We start from the raw sequence: 17,725 nt of genomic DNA, 5'->3' as shown, positions 1-17,725 counted from the left end.
TACACTCTTCTAGCTGGGTAGGCAGAAAAGGGAGAGCACTTGGCCCTGTCTCTGCGGCAGGCTACCTTGGGGCTAAAACTGCCCTTGAACTGGCCTGTGTCCTCCCTGGCCCTACAGGCCCTCAAGTTTCTCCTCCTCCTCCCTCCTCCCTCACCCTGCTCCACAAGGGCCCACCCGCATTCTTAGGGAATCATAGACTAAAAATAAACATTTGCCACCAGACTAGGGCACAGGGGCAAACTGGTTCAACAGAGGTCTTGTTGACAGTGAGATGGGTTTGATGCAAGATGGAAGAGATGGCAGTTTAAAGTCCCCAGACCTCCCCCCCCCATCCCAAACTGGTGATGAAAATAATTCTTTCTTCAGTGTGGCTCTTGGAGAGCTAGAGCTAGACTTGCCTTCAGCTCTGTGACCTTCTATGGCTGGGACTATTTGGATCTCCAGTAATGTCACTGTGCCTGCTGGAGAGATAGACATGTGGCAAAAAATAGCTTCACCCCTTTGCAATATTCCTACCATAACTGGACACGGCAAGTCTTTATCAGCCGCTGGAGCAAAGGTGCTTTTCTGGGAAGGCAAAACCCATGACTCTCCAGCCCACAGAAGACATAGTGGGGGCCCCCGTTACTGATAGCATGGCTGGAATCCTTCAGAAGACAGTCCAGCCTTAGGAATGGGAGGCAGGGTGAGAGGTGGAGGCCCATGTCAACTGGCAGCACATAGCTGTCATCTAAGGAGCCTTCCTGGGTCTTAGCTGTCCCATACTCTCCTGCCTGTGTTGCTGACAGACATGAGCCCTCTCCTGAAGCTTACTTGATGGATGCAGGGAATATTATTCCTATTGAATCGTTGCCTACGCTTTGACTTTGGCTACAAGAGTTCAGGGACCAGAAAACCCTCCTGGCCTCGTATAAGCTTCATACTTAAGCATATTAGAGTCTTCATCTCCAGGGCAAGGGGCCTGGGCTCCTGAATATTCCCAGCAGCACTAGGTCTCCTGGGCTGAGTGCTGCTGATGAGGCACATTGGGCTCATCATATACCTCTAAGTGACTGCACATGGTTAATCCCGCTGGATCACAATGACCCTGGAAGGCTGTATTAGACATTCCTACCCACTTTACAGGGAAAATAACACCGGATAATTAAGCTACCTGACTGTACACGCGGTATGAGTGATGATGCCAGGCCACTGGTTCCTATCAGTTGGACTCCCGGGTTGTGTGCATTGGGCCCCAGTGAGAAACATTCCAATTCAAATGGAAGGGGAGATGGATGCTATGTCAGTGGTAAAATCTAGAAGTGTTTGCTGGAGGAGCTGTTGCTGAGCTCTGCCCCACAATGTTGCAGATCAAGATAGTGCATATAAGCCACCCAGACCTCTGGGACTCTGCATGTGCAGTGGCCTCTGCTTCAAATTCTCTTCCCTGCCTCTGAATAGCCAACTTCTCCCACCCTGGAGGCCTCAGCTGAGCAGTGGTTTCTGCAGGGAAGTCTAGGCTGGCCAGGTTTGGTCTCACCACACTATACTCTCCGTTTTGTGGACTTTAACACAGGTGCTATTGAAACGCATGCAAGAATCATTTTGTGGTTACTATCTCTGACTGGCTGTAATGTAAGCAGGAACTCCCCAGGTTATTCATGTAATTTAACCTATCCTCCAGCCCCCTCTGTTCCCGCCCAGCACATAGTAGGTGCTCAACAAGTACTTGTACATGAGCAAAAGATCAGTTGGGCACTAACTGGATCTGGCTGGTGGGAAGCAGCAGCCGGGCCGACAGGAGTGGGGTACCAATGAGGCTGGTGTAAGAGACAAGGAACCGGCGAGGAATGAACAGTCTGTGATGAACTAGATCACCCTAAGACTCTATTGGTGTTGCAGATACCAGGGTCATACTCCCTAGGTGCCCTGCCCTCCACCTCCTGTTATCCCTGAGCTCTGTCAACCAATATAAACTTCACAATGTGAATTCTGGATCTGATGATGGGGCAAAGGCTAATAGATTACTTTGAAGCCAGGTATTGGTGGCACACACCTTTAGTCCTAGCACTCTGGAGGCTCTCTGTGAGTTTGAGGCCAGCCTGTTATACAGAGCCAGTTCCAGGACAGGCTCCAAAGCAATACAGAGAAACTCTGTCTCTAAAAACAAACAAACAACAACAAAATAATTGCTTTGAAATGTGCTGGTGGGAGATGTCATTCTGTAAATATGTTTCTCATACTGATTAATGAATAAAGCACTGATGGCCAATAGGAAAGCTAGATAGGCGGGACTAGGAGACGAGGAGGAAAGAGGAGTCAAGATGGAGAGACTGGGGAGAGCACAACGCCAGCCCATTCTCCGGTAAAATGAAACCACGTGGAAATACTTAGATTAACAAAAATGGGTTAATACTTAAGACAGAGCTAGCCAATAAGAAACAAGTAACTGGCCAACAGAATTATATCAAATACAGAGTCTCTGTGCGTTATTTGGGGCTGGCACGGTGGTGGGGCAAGACCAGCGGTGAGAGGAAAAACCTACTCCTTACACTGGTGGAAGATGGGATTCTGTTTCCTCTTGTCTTCCCTTCTCCCACCCCTCTTTAGTAGAGCGTGGATGTCTCTGGGTACAGCATCTTTCTATCTGGAATTGGTTAGGTCCCTCTGGTTACTAGTTCTCTTCTGTATATTTTCTTTCTTGCTCACAGGAAGGTCAACAGAGTGAGAGCAAGGACCTTGTCTTCTCACCTATTTATCTCCAGCCTGGAGCCTTGTACCTGGCACATGGTGAGTGATCAATAGGTATTTGTTTGCAGGCGTTAGTGGACAGATGAATGGGTGGATGAGTGGGTGGGTAAGGTTCTTCGAGGTTGGGGTTTGGCTTCTTGAAGGACCTGTAACCTTGGAGCTAAATCAAACTGAATAGAAAGAACAGAAATTGCCTTCCCTAGGGACACACTTGTCTGCATGTGTGCATTTGTACAACTTTAAAGATAACACATATAGTAGTTATGTGAAGTTCTTTGATAAAGCAGTTCAAGAAGCTGCAGCACTAATTGTTTTCCAGAGGAAGAACCGGGCTAGGACATTAGGGAGAGAATGAGGCTACTTTTCATTATGAAGCCTTTCAATATTTTAGTTTCTATCATGTGTATATCTTCCATCCATCCATCCATCCATCCATCCATCCATCCATCCATCCATCCATCCGTCCATCCGTCATCTCTTTTATTCCCTCTCCTTTCCTTTCTTCTTTTCCCCTTTCTTCCTCTCTGTTCCTCTCTGTCTCTCTGCCTTCTTAGTGTCTCTTTCTCTCTCACACATAAACTCTTTTTCAATGCTGAAAGTGAAACCCAGTATCTACCACATATTTCTAACATGATAATAATTTAAGGTTTCTTTTCTTGAGGAGCAAGGCAAATAGTTAATCAGGGGAAAGCATTGAGAAAGCAATTAACTCCTTCATCCAGGCCAGACTTCATAGGGACTAAAATGGGGCAAGAATGTATGTAAATGGTTTCCCAAGACTGGTTGGGAAACACTGTAGGTACTGATAGTGGACAGTACTTATTGGCAATTCAATATGTACCCCTTACAACAACTCAAAGTTGAAGGGGATCTGAATCCTATCAAACTCTTCTGACACAGCTACTAGAAAATTTATCACCCTTGTTTATCTTTATGTGTCCAGGGTGATCTGATGTTATCAAACCACAAATATTCTCTCTCTCTCTCTGTCTCTCTCTCTCTCTGTCTCTCTGTCTCTGTCTCTGTCTCTGTCTCTCTCTCTCTCTCTCTCTCTCTCTCTCTCTCTCTCTCTCAGTTTTTGAGATAGGATCCCACTGTGTAGCACCGGATGTCCTGGAACTCACTTTGTAGACAAGGCTGGCCTCAAACTCACCAAGATCCAGCTACCTCTGCCTCCCAAATGCTGGGATTAAAGGCATGTACCACCACCACCCAGCTTTAACATCCCTTTTCCTTCAGATGTTTTAGTGACAACCTTAAACTGGCAAGCATGGGACTACTCTATTTATTTTAGTTGGTACATGATATATAATAGGATTGACAGAAGTGCAAGATTTTGTTCTTTTTCCTATTACAGAGAGTTTCAATGAATATAGGTACATTTAACTATTTGTCATCCATTTATCTACATATCTACCTACTTATTTACCCACCTACCTACCTATGGATCAGTCTATCATTTATCTGTCATCTATCGACCATGTAGGTCTATCATCCACCCATCATCTGTTTATGATCTGTCTACAGAGTCGTCTATCATCTCTTCTATGTCTGTTATCACCTATCTTTATAATTACTTCCATTTCTGAAAGTTGACATGCATCCTCAGTCCTCATACTTTTTTGTGATGATACTTGGAATTTTTTTTGAAAAGGCTGTTATATTTCACAGTCTAACAATGGTTATGAAAAGTTATTTTGTTATTGGTCATAAATGTTGCCATCTTTCCCTTTTTGTATTAGAAGATATACAGGAGCTCATTACTTAAGTTCTATCCCTCTGCTTACATACATATTTATTGCTCACTTTCCTTTTTGTTTGCCAGCTTTTATTACATTTTATTATTTGTGTGTGTGCATTGTGTGTGTGTGTGTGTGTGTGTGTGTGTGTGTGTGTGTATGTGTGCCTGCTTGTGCATAGGTGCCAACCCATGGGATTCCATCCCCTCCTACTGTCTGTGTCTCAGGGATTGTACCAAGGTCATCAGGCTTTGGTGGCAAATGCCTTTTCCTAATGAGCCATCTTGCCATACCTGTTTGGTTTTGAGATAGGGGCTTGTGTATCCCAGATTGGCCTCAAACTGAAGATGATCTTAAACTCCTTACCCTCCTGCTATCAAGTCCTGAGTCCTGGGATTATAGTCTTGTACCACATTGTTTCATGTGATGGTGTGTATTGAACCCAGAACTTTGCTAGGCAAGCACTCTACTAACTGAACTAAAGCTGTGGGCCCTGTTCTTGAGATAGAGGCTTGCTGTGTAGCTCAGGCTGACCTGGAAGTCTCTATGTAGCCAAGGCTGGCCTCTACTGATACTCCTGAATTTCCTGTGTGCTGGGATCATAGCAAGAGTTACCAGACCCTCTGATTTCCTCTTCTGAAATCAGTTCACAGTCTTTTGCCCATTCTCCCCTTGGGCCATCTATGGTTCTTCCATTTACTAGCTAGAACACGTTTGTACCAGGGTAGTAAATCTATGACATATAATGTGGAAATATCTTCTCCTGTACCCTCATTTATCTTTTGTTATCCAGAATATAATCAAATCCTTGCATTTTTCCTTTATAGTTATTAATAGCCACAGATGTTTGTGTAGTATTTGGTTTCCACACTATCCTAACTTTAAGATTTAATGGAGACGAATGGAAGTCTGTGGTGTGACAATTGGGGTATGGCTCACACTAGCTCTTCTCTGGTCATTCATCTTGTATTTTATAATACCTTCAGTGCCCAAGTAGAGGAGAGCCTGACTCTGGAGCTGAAGTGACTGAGCCAGTCACTGAGGTCCCTGGGCCTTGGTTTCATCTACAAGGTGGGAGTTTAGGAGGGTGTCTGCCCCAGGATTACGGCTAGGCTTCAGTGTTTAGTTGGCACTTGCCTTCAATCGAGTACTATGTGAGGCAATGTGTGTCCTATTCTCTGTGTGTCCATGTGACTTCAAGATCATCATCATCTCTCTCTCTCTCTGTTATGTGTGGGGAAATGCATGATATGACATCTGTGCAGAAGTCAAAGGACAACTTTGTGGAGTCAGTTCCCTCCATCTCACTGGCTCAGACTTCAAACTCTCAGTGGTTATTTTATCCACAGTCTTTGCCACATATGCTACTCACAGGACACCTGCTAATGTGCCTGCCCAGTGTAGGTGAGTATGGCAGTCCCAATCTGATGCTGTCTGTTGGGCAACACAGTGATCAACAATCAACTCCTAGTTGTGGTTGAGTGCAGTGAGCGTTGAGCTTCAGGAGACATTAATGCTGTTTCAGGTTGCAGGGCCAGAGGCCTTTCTGAAGTAACTTCACCCACCTTAGACATAAAGTGTGAGCATAGCAAGCCAGATGGAAACTGGTGTGTCCAGCTGGTGGGTTTTAGGGCAGAGAAAGCTTGGCTGTCTCTAAGACTGGGAAAGTCAATGTGATGGCTTGAATATGAAGACCTCTATAGGCTCATGTGTTGAAGGCTTGGCCTCAGATGCTGACATAGCATCTGAGGTGATTGGAGGCTCTGGCCTCCTCCATGGATTAACCTATGGACTTCACAGGCCAATGGGCTACCAGGTAGTGAGGCCTAGTTAAAGGAAGTGCATCCTTGAGATTGCGTCTTGCAAGGGTGTTTCTTATCCCCAACTCTCCTCATCCTCTGCTTCTCTGCCACCACAAGGTGAACAGTTTTGCTCTGTGATGCCCTTCCCTCTGCCATGCTGCTCACCATAGACCAAGGCAATGGAGTCTCTCTTGCTGTATTTCCTCAGGACTCTCCCCTGGCCCTGAGGTGAATTTTTAGCATGGGATACTACAGCACTCCATCAGATCAGGAAGGGTTTTGTCATCTCTATTGCTTTCAGCCATTGGTGGACTCTACATTTAAACCATGTGAGACTTTCTTCCCATTGGCTGCTCTAAGTCTTCCTTATTTCTAGTTATAAATGGGCTCTGTTTGTTCTGGACTTCCCAGTGTGCACCTCCAAGCTTCAGCTTTCAGGAAGGTTTCACAGAGCAGGGTGAACCACCAGCACTGACCTCATATGACCTTTACTCTTGTCATCATCTACTCTTTGGCAATAGGCTGCAAGCCAGGGCCCAGAGGACTGTGTGTGCCTTCACTTTCCTTGTTCCCCAGCACTGGGTGGGCATATTGAGGGCTGATCAACTCGTCCTGAAGTCTGGAGTCACCTCAGATGTGTCCTCTGAGGTGTTTCGTCTCCATCTGGGCTAACTAAACCCATGAGCCAATGACCGTGAAGCTGTGTCTAGCTTTGTCCATAGCATACACCCAGCAAGACCAGAGTCCACTGGGCATTTAGGGACATGCCCCAAGTTTACAGAATCCCTTAAAAATACCCGTGACCACAGCTGACCCAACACCTACTTTCCAACTGAATTTTGGGCACAGATACAGGCAAATCAGATACCAAATCTGCACCCTTCTCCCAAAGGACCAACAAGGGTCACACACAGCAGCAGCTCAGTTTAAAATGTGTCACGGCATGAAGGCCTGAGGGAGGCAATAGTCACTGGGCATGGAAGCCACCGGAAGCCTTTAAATGTGACTGCCTAGGAAGCCATGCTAATGAAACAATGTGTATGGACAAAGACCAATTCAGGAAGACATCTACAAAGCACTGCTCAGCACAGTCAACATTCCCAACAACAGGGGATGGCTAAACATGGAAACACAGACACTACCCTCCTGCTCATAGAAAATGTAGGTATTCTGTTATAGACATGGAATTAGGTCCACAGCATGCTGTGTGCCTTTTGGGAGCTCCCAGATAGTGACAGGCATTCTTCTCTATGAGGCAGGGAGGAGGGGGATTGTTGGCATGTTGGATCTGAAGGCAAGTTGGAGAATCTAGGAAGAGAAGTCCAGGGTGACCACACCTAAAGACCCCTTAAAATCCAGGACTCTTCAGGACCTTTCTCCATCAGCTGTGGTTGTCAGCCCCTTTTTTTTATGGCAGACCACAGTGTCCATCAAAGCTAAAAAGCAACAGAAAACATCTAGCAGAAGCTGTCTCTAATGCAAGAAATACACTGGACACCTCAGGTCGAACACTGAACTATGAGTGGAAGAGCCAGGAGCTGTGATTGGCCCAATGTGGTCAAGACTCCCATCTATACCAATCAACCAAGACCGGGGTGGGGGTGTGGAGCTTCTTTGACCTAATATGGAGATCCTAAATTAAAAAAGAAGGAGGCAGACAGTTCCTACGAAGGTAACTAATGGAGATCCTCATACCTCTTCTATTCAAAAGGTCCTGAGAGTTCCCTTTTCTGTAAAGAGGGGAGGACAGAGGGAGGTTCTTGACACTTGACAGAAGCATCTAAAATGACATCCCAAAATATTGTAAATGGTTTTCCTGAGTGAGTGAGATGCTTGGTGGGTGGATGCCTTGCTGTGCAAAGATGGTGACCCAAGTTCAATCCTTGGAATCCACAGTGGAGGGAGAGAACTCTTGAAAACTGTCCTATGGTCTTCACAAATGTTCCCCTCCCCCAGTAATAAATAAAACAAAGAGACCATGGCTGTGTTGTTTTCTTTACAATGAACATCAATTATTTGTGATACTGAATACTTGGAATGTTATATGCGTCCAGTCTGGGGATACAGACGGTGACCTGTGATGACCTGTCTTCAGGCAGCCATCCAACCAACAAGAGGATATTCACAGGGCCTACTAAGTAACAGGAGGTGCTATGCACTGGAGATGCAGTGAACAGCAAAACCAGGCTCTTCCCTTCACGGGCAGCCATGTTATAAGAAACTTGAAGCATGCTGGGCAGTGGTAGCGCATGCCTTGAATCCCAGTGTAGCAGGCTGTCATTTGGGCCACTAACCAGACCCCAAATCATGACACAGAGACTTATTATTAGTTATGAATGCTTGGCCTTATCTTGTGCTTGTCGGACTAGCTCTTATAACATGCTCCATTTAAGGGGCTCTGGCAAGGTAGTGTTGAGATGCTAGGTTTTCAATGGGGCCATGAACCTTGAATGTGCACATTACCCAGTTGGAGAGATTGTGCATACAAAGGAAGCAAGGGCTCACCAGGAGGACCTGGAGTTGGCAGGTGGTTGATATGCAGTGAAGCATGATGGAACATGTAACAAATTCTACTCACTGGTCATTTAGGGAACATCTATTATGTGTCAGACTGAGGGTTTGCGTAGGATAGGAAAGCATTTGGGATTTAAGTTCAGAGGGCCTTGAATTCTGATCTGTCTGTTTCCCAAGAAAGTTGATATTAAAATGTGAGTTTATTGCTGGGTGTGGTTGTTGGTATATGCCTATAATTCCAGCACTTGTCGGGTGGAGGCCAGAGGATCAGAAGCTCAAGGTCCTCAGCTATATAAGTGAGTTTGAGACTAACCTGCATGAAACCCATGTCAAAAACACCAAAGGAAAAAATGAAAACATAAAACAAAATGAAACAAAACCCAAACAACTAAAAGGTGGGATTCTTGTACAAGAGGTCACTGTCTTCCTCATGTACAATTCCTGAGTGCCTACAGCTCACATGTCTGTGTATTTAAAGAGGAGGCAGGACATTGTCTCAACACCTTACTTCTTGGAGTCACAATTGTGGCTTGAATGTGTGATTGGCTTGGTTCTCAGCTGTGGTGCTGGTTTGAAAAGTTGTATACCTTTAAAGAAGTGAAGCTTAATTAGATGAAGTGGGCCACTGGAGGGAGACCTTAAGAGGTTCTGTTTTTAAATCTCTGTCTGTCTGTCTGTCTGTCTGTCTGTCTGTCTGTCTGTCTTTCTGTCTCTGTATGCCACATGTGTGTTCAACAAACCTTCAGAGACCAGAAGAGTACATCACATACTTGGAGTTGGAGTTGCAGGTGACTGTGATCTGCCTGATGTGGGTGCTGGGAACTGAACTCAGGTCCTCTGGAAAAGCTGCAAATTCTCTTAACTGCCGAGTCAGCTGTCCAAAGTCTGATCCTTGAGGCTATGTAGCCTGGACCCACTTCCTGGCTACTCTCTGCTTTCTGACTGCAAACACATTGTGACCAGTCAGCTCCTCCTGTTGCCATGCCTTCTCCACTGGGAAACATAATCAAGAGCATTTCTTGTTAGGGGAATTCTGTCACCGGTCTGCTAGCCAATTGAAAGGAGCATTTTGGTTCAAGAGGTGTGGTTTTCATAGGGAATGGATGTGACAGAAAGTAAAGGTGGGGCTGAAGAATGTGTGGCTCTTTCAAATCCAGAACCAGCAGAGGATGCAATGGCTGGTACCTCGATTCAGATTCCTATTTGTCTTGTGATATTTGTACACTGATTTTGCTTGTTAATAAGTGGTAAAGTAATACTTCAACCATCCTTTATCAATTTCTCACAGATATTTCATGGATATATAGGCTAGCCTGGTCTACACAATTTTTTATTGAGCCTCTCTTCCCTAGTGATTCTAGATGGTCATGTTGATGATTAAAACAAGCACACCCTTCCTCCTGTACACTGTTTATTAGCAACTATTTGGTCACAACAACAACATTAGCTAATATAGAAAATTAGTACTGGGAGTAGGGTTATTGCTATGATAAATTGGACCATATGCTACTTAGGCCTTTGGTTTTGGTTTGCCAGAGGAATGTTGAAGAATTTGGAGTTTTTGTCTAGAAAAACTCTGGAAGGATTTAATTATCTATTCTGGTGAAATTTTGGAAGACCAGAATGTAGAGAGAAATCTGGACAGTGGAGGCTTGACTCATGAGATTTCAGAGAGGAGCAAGGATTATATCAAGAATTGAGCTAGTTATTACTACTGTATTCTTGCAAAGAGTATGGCTACAGTCTGCCTCTCCACTCAGAAATGGAATGAGGCTGAATTAAAAAGTAAGGAGTTGACTTTTCCTGTCCTGGAACCTAAGTGACCAGTGTGAACAGCAGGGACCATGCTCTGATGTAAGCACACAGCCCTGGACTACCACAACCCCATGGGCTTCAGCTGCAAAGATGAAACAGAATTTAGAAACAGTATTGTTTAGCTTAAAACCCAGAAAATCAGACAGTAAAGGTGGAAGAAATATCCAGAGCAGTGACTGGCCAAGTTCTTTGAAAAGTATATTGGAGATGTTTTCTGTTCTTCAAGATTCAAGATCTACAGTAAATTGACTAGCTGCTTAGGTTAGCTGTGAAACTTGAATGTGGAGACAATACTGAAAATATACAAGGACTCAGTTAAACCTGATAATACAAATAATATCGACAGCACAGCTAAAAATAGAACCATTAGTCAACTTGGCCATAAATAATCCTGATTTTAAGGCTTGTATAATGGTTCTGCTTAATCTTCAGATTCAGGGTCAGAATGATTACCTCGTGATGCTTACAGCAATTTGCATTTTCGTTCAGTGGTGTCTAACACAGAATGGAATTGCTAATGCAGTCCAACAAAAGTGGACTTACCTGTTGCTTTAGACAAACATACTCTTGGTATTAACGCAGGAGCTGAAGTTACTAGAATCTGCAGTAAAACTTGGTGGATCCTTGGGAGCTCTTCAGACAATTATTGCTGAGTCAAAGATAGACCAGAGACTGGGACATGTTGGAAGATGAGCAGGTTAAGGTTTCTTACCTGAAATACAATGGGAACTGTGTACACCAGCATGTGTTTGGAAATTACATGTCACACTTTCACCGGAGGAATCCCAGAAGACTGACTATGTTCTGGAGGTTTACCAACACTGGTTTTCTTTCTTTCTTTCTTTCTTTCTTTCTTTCTTTCTTTCTTTCTTTCTTTCTTCCTTCCTTCCTTCCTTCCTTCCTTCCTTCCTTCCTTCCTTCCTTTCTTTCTTTCTTTCTTTCTTTCTCCTTAAAGTTTGGGAACATAGCAGGTGAAAAAGTAAGGCACTAATTTGTTCGATGGAGGAACTTTCAAGATGTGATATTATTCATGCTGTGTCATCGTTACTGTTCTCCTCTCTTATCCACACACAAAATAAAAAAGAATGACAAATGGACCAGAAAGTTATGAAAAATGGGCATTTTAGCAAGAAAATGAGAGTTTAAAGTCACAGATATGATTGATTCAGGTTCAGAAGCAACTCTACTTGTTGAAGAGGAGGCTACGAGATTAACCAATAAATCTCTCACTCTGCACTGGGACAATAGCAATGGTGCCTTGAGGGTACCACTTTACCCATTGGTTTCCATCTAGGACAAAATGCCAGTTCATTTGAGAGGAGGGAACTGGAACTGCAATTGATGCTGAGGGGGTCCTTGATTAAAAAAAGAAAAACAAACTGTTGAGGAAAGTGTTTTACATTCTATCTCCAAAGGCATACAAAAGCCACTACAGTGTTGGCCTAAGGGAGCAAGGGTACATCTCCATCTTGTAGCAGAACTTGACAGCATTGTCTACATGGTACTGCATTTGCTGGTATGAAAGATGAAGAAGTAAGTGGGTCACGGAGGTGTGCACCAGGGAGCTGCCAAAGCCAGGCGATGTGTGGCAGGGCTGCAGTCTGCCATGAGGCTCCATTGTATCATACTGTGTGGACACAGAGCTGAGTGATTTAGCATTGTTCCTGTAGGATTGGGGTCTTGCTTTTTTCTTTTCTTTTCTTTTCCTTTTTTTTTTTTTTTTTTTTGAGACAGGGTTTCTCTGTATCCTGGTACTCACTCTGTTGGCCAGGCTGGCCTCGAACACACAATCTGCCTGCCTCTCTCTGCCTTCCAAGTGCTGGGATTAAAGCGAGTGCCACCAGCTGGGGTCTCATTTTTCATCTGATCTTTCCTTGTTATCCTCTTGCTCCTCACTTTTAGAATGGAAATGATACTCCTCTACTGTATAGCAAATGTATGTATTTTGATTTTACAGGAGCTCATGGTTGATTGCTTTGAATCTCAGAAGAGACTTTGGGCTCTTGAACACTGTTCAGACTACTATAGGGATTTTTTGAAGTTGGAATGGATGTATTCTGTGTTATGAGATGGCCACGAACCTGTGGAGGACAGGAGTTGAATACTGGGGTTTGAATGCAAAATGACCCACATAGATGTAGGTTGGCAAATGGTGGCACTGGCTTGGATGGTTGTGGAACTTTTAGGAGGTGGCATCTTCATGGGTGAAGTGCATTGGGGGTGGGGGTTAGTCTGAGGTTTTATAGCACAACTCAATTCCTGTTTACTCTTTTTTTTCCCCTGAATATAGACACAATATGGCTGGCAGCTTTACTCCTTGCTCCATGCCCTTCCACCACGATGGTCTGGCTGCATCCTTTATTGTTATTGTGTACATATGTGTGGGTGTGTGGACATGAGTGGACATGCCTATGGATGCCAGAGATGTGGAATATTCTTATATGCTGTGTGAATATATGTCACTGTAATTGGTTTAATAAAGAAGCTGACTGGCCAAAGCTGAACAGAATAAGGTTAGGGGGAGAGCCAAACAGAGGATACTGGGAAGAAGAATGGTAGAGTCAGGGGAGTAGCCAGCAGATGCAGAGAGAAACAAAAGATGGGCATGCCATGCTGAAAAAAGGTGCCAAGCCATGTTCTAAAGCACAGGTAAGAAATAAGGGTTTATTTAAATGTAAGAGTTAGCTAGTAACAAGCCTGAGCTATTGACCAAGCATTTGCAATTAATATTAAGTCTCTGTGTTGATTATTTGACAACTGGTGGGCAGGAAAGAAAGGTCTGCCTACACAGAGGCACCAGATGAGATCCTCTGGAGTTGGACACAGGGAGTTGTGAGTGATGGGAACTGAACTCAGGCCCTCTTTAAGAGCAATAGGCACCCTTAGCCACTGCATCCCTCTTTAAAATATATTTTCGTTTTAGGTGTGTGTGTGTGTGTGTGTGTGTGTGTGTGTGTGTGTGTGTGTGTGTGTGTTGGGTTGGGTTGTCCATGTGAGCACAGTGCCTGCAGAGGCCAGAGGCTTCAGATCTCCATGAAAATGGAGTTATAGATGTTGGTGAGCTGCCCAGCGTGGGTGGTAGGAACCAAACTTAGGTCCTCTGCAAATGCCATGAGTGTTCTTCCTCACAGCACCAGATCTCCAGCCTCTGTATGCCTTTTTAAAAGCCAACGTAAACCTGTCCATTTAAGTTGCTTCTCTTTATGTTGGTCACAGTAGCCAGAAAAGTATCTTGGGGCTGATGAGGTGGCTTACTAGGTCAAAGTACACGGTGATGATTTGGGTTGGATCCCCAGAATCCACATAAAGATGGAAGCAGAAACTGACTGCAGAGTTGTCTGGCCACCACACATAGCCCCTTCCCAAGTAATAATTTAAAAAAATAAAATTAAAAAGGTGATTAACACAATAATTCTATTCAGGTTCCATGGCAACAACAGCGGAAGAGGGGCAACCTCCCAGCGAGGTTTTGCAGTAAGGGCTAGAACCATCAGGGGCTTGTCCCTCCCAGTTCTGCTCTCTGAAGGGACCCTGGGGAGGGGGATCACTGGATGCTCAAGTGTCTTTGATGAGCTAAGTTCAATGACCTTGGCCTGGATTGCTGAGGGTCACTGAGTGTAGGTAGCCACTTAGTCAAAAGTAGCTTTCTTGCTGACTCCAGCCCAGAGAACAGCATCCAAGTAAAAGGAGCTAAGTCTTGAGGGGCAATCCCCTCCCTGCTTCTCTCTACTGGACCAATATTTCATCCTGCTCTGACACACTGTGCCCTTCTGTTTGGCTGCAGAAAAATGGCCGTGTGCTGCAGCAAAGAAGCCAAAGGGACCATGAATGCAGAAACTCCGTGGAAAGCATTAGAATGAACGTCAGCAAACGGATGTAGCAAGGAGGAAGGTGCTGTTCCCATGGACACTCCAGAGCTGGTGGCTCTCATTTATTCAGTTAACAAACAGGGAACGGCTGCTACATGACAAAGACTGGGGATACAGAAAGGGAAAAGATCCTTCCCCTCCTTATCCCTCATGGATAAGCTGTCTTGGTCCCCATCCTCACAGTTACTTTTACATTTGACGAGAAATGCCCTGTCCTGAGTACTTTATAAGACACAAAACCCACACAGTAAACAAGCCAGATGGTTTCTGACCCTTCTCTGCTTGCAGTCTACAGGGAACAAGGGACAAATGACAGAACCCAAAGTCGTAAACAAACTGTCCTGGCACTAAGAATCCCAAGTGAAACTGGGTCCTCACATGCCTGAGAGGAGGCTGCATCTGTTGATGGGAAATGTCACTGCCCTGCTCAGACTGCTGTCCAGTGAAGGATTGTGCCAGGGCTCCCAGAATGTTTGTCTCTACGAGACATTGGGGAAAAGGTGTCTGGGCTCTGTTTGGGCAACAGGCACCTCCAAATGCCATTCAGAGAAGGTGATGCTCTGATATTTTTGGAGGAAAATTTGGAAACATTCATCAAAGGTTTAAAAGAATGTCTCTCCTTTGACCTAATAAGTTGGATTCTGGGAATTAATCCAAAGGAAATAATTAGATAAGTGCACAGGGATGTACATTAGAGGGAAACTCACTGCAGTCTCATTTCTGGGAGTTAAAAATTTGAAGTGATCAAGATAGTTAATAATCAGAGATTGTTGAAACTAATTGCAGTACATCCAGTAAATGACATAAAATGATTCTTTTACTTCTATACTAATATAGAAAGATGTCCATTATCAGCCAAGTAAGAAAATATTGGTTTAAAACACTACATGATAGTTGGAGTAGAGGAACACACATCCAACCCAGTGCTCTAGAGGTGGAGGCAGGAGGATCACAAGTTCTAGGTCATCCTTTGCTACACAGTGGGTCTAGGGCCAGCCCGAGACATGTAAACCCTGCCTTAAAAGCAGCAAGAAAACAAACCAGCATGGAGAGTCCATCGGAAATGCATACAGCTGGTCTTCAAGCAGGTACTTCAGAGGCCATTGAAGAGAGAATGAGGAGTTTCTTCAACAAATAATGCCAAGCTAACTGCATAGCAGCAGCAAGAGAATGAAATTGGACCTCACCTCACAACATACACAAAGTCAACTCAAAATGGAGGCTAGCTGAGGGTAGATGCTCTTGGAAGACACAAGAAGAGTAAATGTTGGGAATAGTTTCTTAGACCAAAAGCATGTGTGCATTCACACACACACACACACACACACACACACACACACACACACACACACTCAGAGAGAGAGATAGAGAGAGAGAGAGATATAAATCAGACTTCATCAAAATTTAAACTGTTTGTACATAAATCACTCCTGCTTCAAGGAAACCCATCGAGTGGAAGAAATGTATTTGAAAATTATATGTTTGAATATAGAAAGATCTGGGATATAGAAAGAATTTTTATAATTCAACCAGAAAATGCAAGCAACCAAAGGCTTGAATAAATGTATTCTCTAAGGAAGATAAACAAATGGTCATCAAGGTTATGAAAAGACGTCGACTGACACTGTCATCAGGGAAGCACAATTCAAAACCACAATAAGACACCACTGCCTGCCCACAGCAAAGGGCAATAGCCAGGGTTGGCAAGGAGCCATGAGCATTGCTGATGGGAAGACAAAGTGGCACAACCACTGGGCTGACTAGTCTGTGGCTTCCTCAGTAAGTTAAGCATAGACAGACCATTCAGCCCAGCAACACACCTCAACTGTAAACCCCTAGAGTTGAAAACGGAGTTCAAATAAAAAAAAATGCATGTGCGTATCAACCATTCACAAGAGTTCCAAGGAGAAAAATTATTCAAATGTACCTCAGCTGATGAGCGGAGCAATAAAACACACCACATCCACACAGTGGAATGTTATTTGACTCTAAAAAGGAAGGAAGAACTCGTTCTTGCTGCAGGGTGCATTGGTCTTGAACACATGTTACGTGAAGGAAGAGAGATGTCACTCATGAGAAATATACAGCACTGTGATCCACAGAGACAGACAGCAGAGTGGAGGTTGCCAGGGGCTGGGGACAAAGGGGACTGAGGGTTGCATTAAAAAGACAGTGCCTTCCTGGGATGAGGAAGATGCTCTAGAGTCTAGAACTGGGTAATGGTGTTGGTTGTGTGGTATTGTGAACATGTTGAGTTCACCAAATTGTACTCTTTTAAGTGGTTAACATAGAGGGAAAATTGTGTCTAGTTTGGAAAAAAAATAACTGTCAGGACATAGTCAAATGTTAGCTGACTATATGTGCAGGAGTTGTGCCTTTTTACCCTTTTTCACAGTCTGCCTAATTTACAGTGGGTACACATTACACTAGTAATCAGAGTGGGAAAGAAGACACAACAAACTTTTCATTTTAAAAGCTAAAAGAAAGGGTCAGCAAGATGGTGCAGTGGGCAAGGTGCTTGCTGTGCAAGCCCGATACCCTGAGTTCAATCCCCGGGACCCACAGTAGAAGGAAAGACCTGCTTCCCAAAAGTTGTCTTCTGACTTCCAAGAGCATGACCATTAATAATAAATAAAATAAAAATGAGAAAAATCAAGAACAAGTACTTGAGAGATGGACCAGTGTGTAAAATGCTTGCTGAGCAACCAGGGTTGGATTCTGAGTGGTCACACACTGACAGGATACTCCTTGTCTTACTTAATCAGTGTTCTATTGCCGCAAAGAGACACCATGATCACTGCAACTCTTATAAAAGAAAGCATTTCACTCAGACTTGCTTACAGTTTTAGGGGTTTAGTTCATTTACCCTCATGGCAGGGGGCATGGCAGGATACAGGTAAACATGGCAGCTGAGACATCTACATCTGTGTCTGAAAGCATTAGGAAGAGAGAGACACTGGGCCTGGCTTGAGATTTTGAAACCCCAAAGCCCACCCCTGTGATGTACCTGCTTCAACAAGGCTACATCTCCTAATCCTTTTTGAATAGTGCCACTTCCTGATGACTAAGTATATGAGCCTGTGGGGGCCATTCCTATTCAAACACTACATTCCTGCAATGCCAATGCTGAGGAGGCAGAGACAAGAGCACATTGGAAGGTTGCTGGCCAGTCACTCTACGGCAAGGTATAGGCGAGCATGCCTGTTTAGAAATATAGGGTGGATAGCCCCTTATAAGCAGAGAAAACATTATCTGA

At 44.3% G+C, this 17,725-nt stretch overlaps 1 pseudogene; it reads left to right on the top strand.

Moving 5' to 3' along the window:
- Positions 1 to 9,884: 9,884 nt before the first annotated feature.
- On the top strand, positions 9,885 to 11,293 carry LOC127234301 (RNA transcription, translation and transport factor protein-like; annotated as a pseudogene).
- The last annotated feature ends 6,432 nt before the right edge of the window (positions 11,294 to 17,725 follow it).

The sequence above is a fragment of the Phodopus roborovskii genome, unplaced genomic scaffold (assembly GCF_943737965.1).
Source record: "Phodopus roborovskii unplaced genomic scaffold, PHOROB, whole genome shotgun sequence".
In the NCBI taxonomy this organism is placed as follows: domain Eukaryota; kingdom Metazoa; phylum Chordata; class Mammalia; order Rodentia; family Cricetidae; genus Phodopus; species Phodopus roborovskii.
Note: the sequence above shows the minus strand (reverse complement) of the source record. Positions and strands in the feature narration are given on the sequence as shown.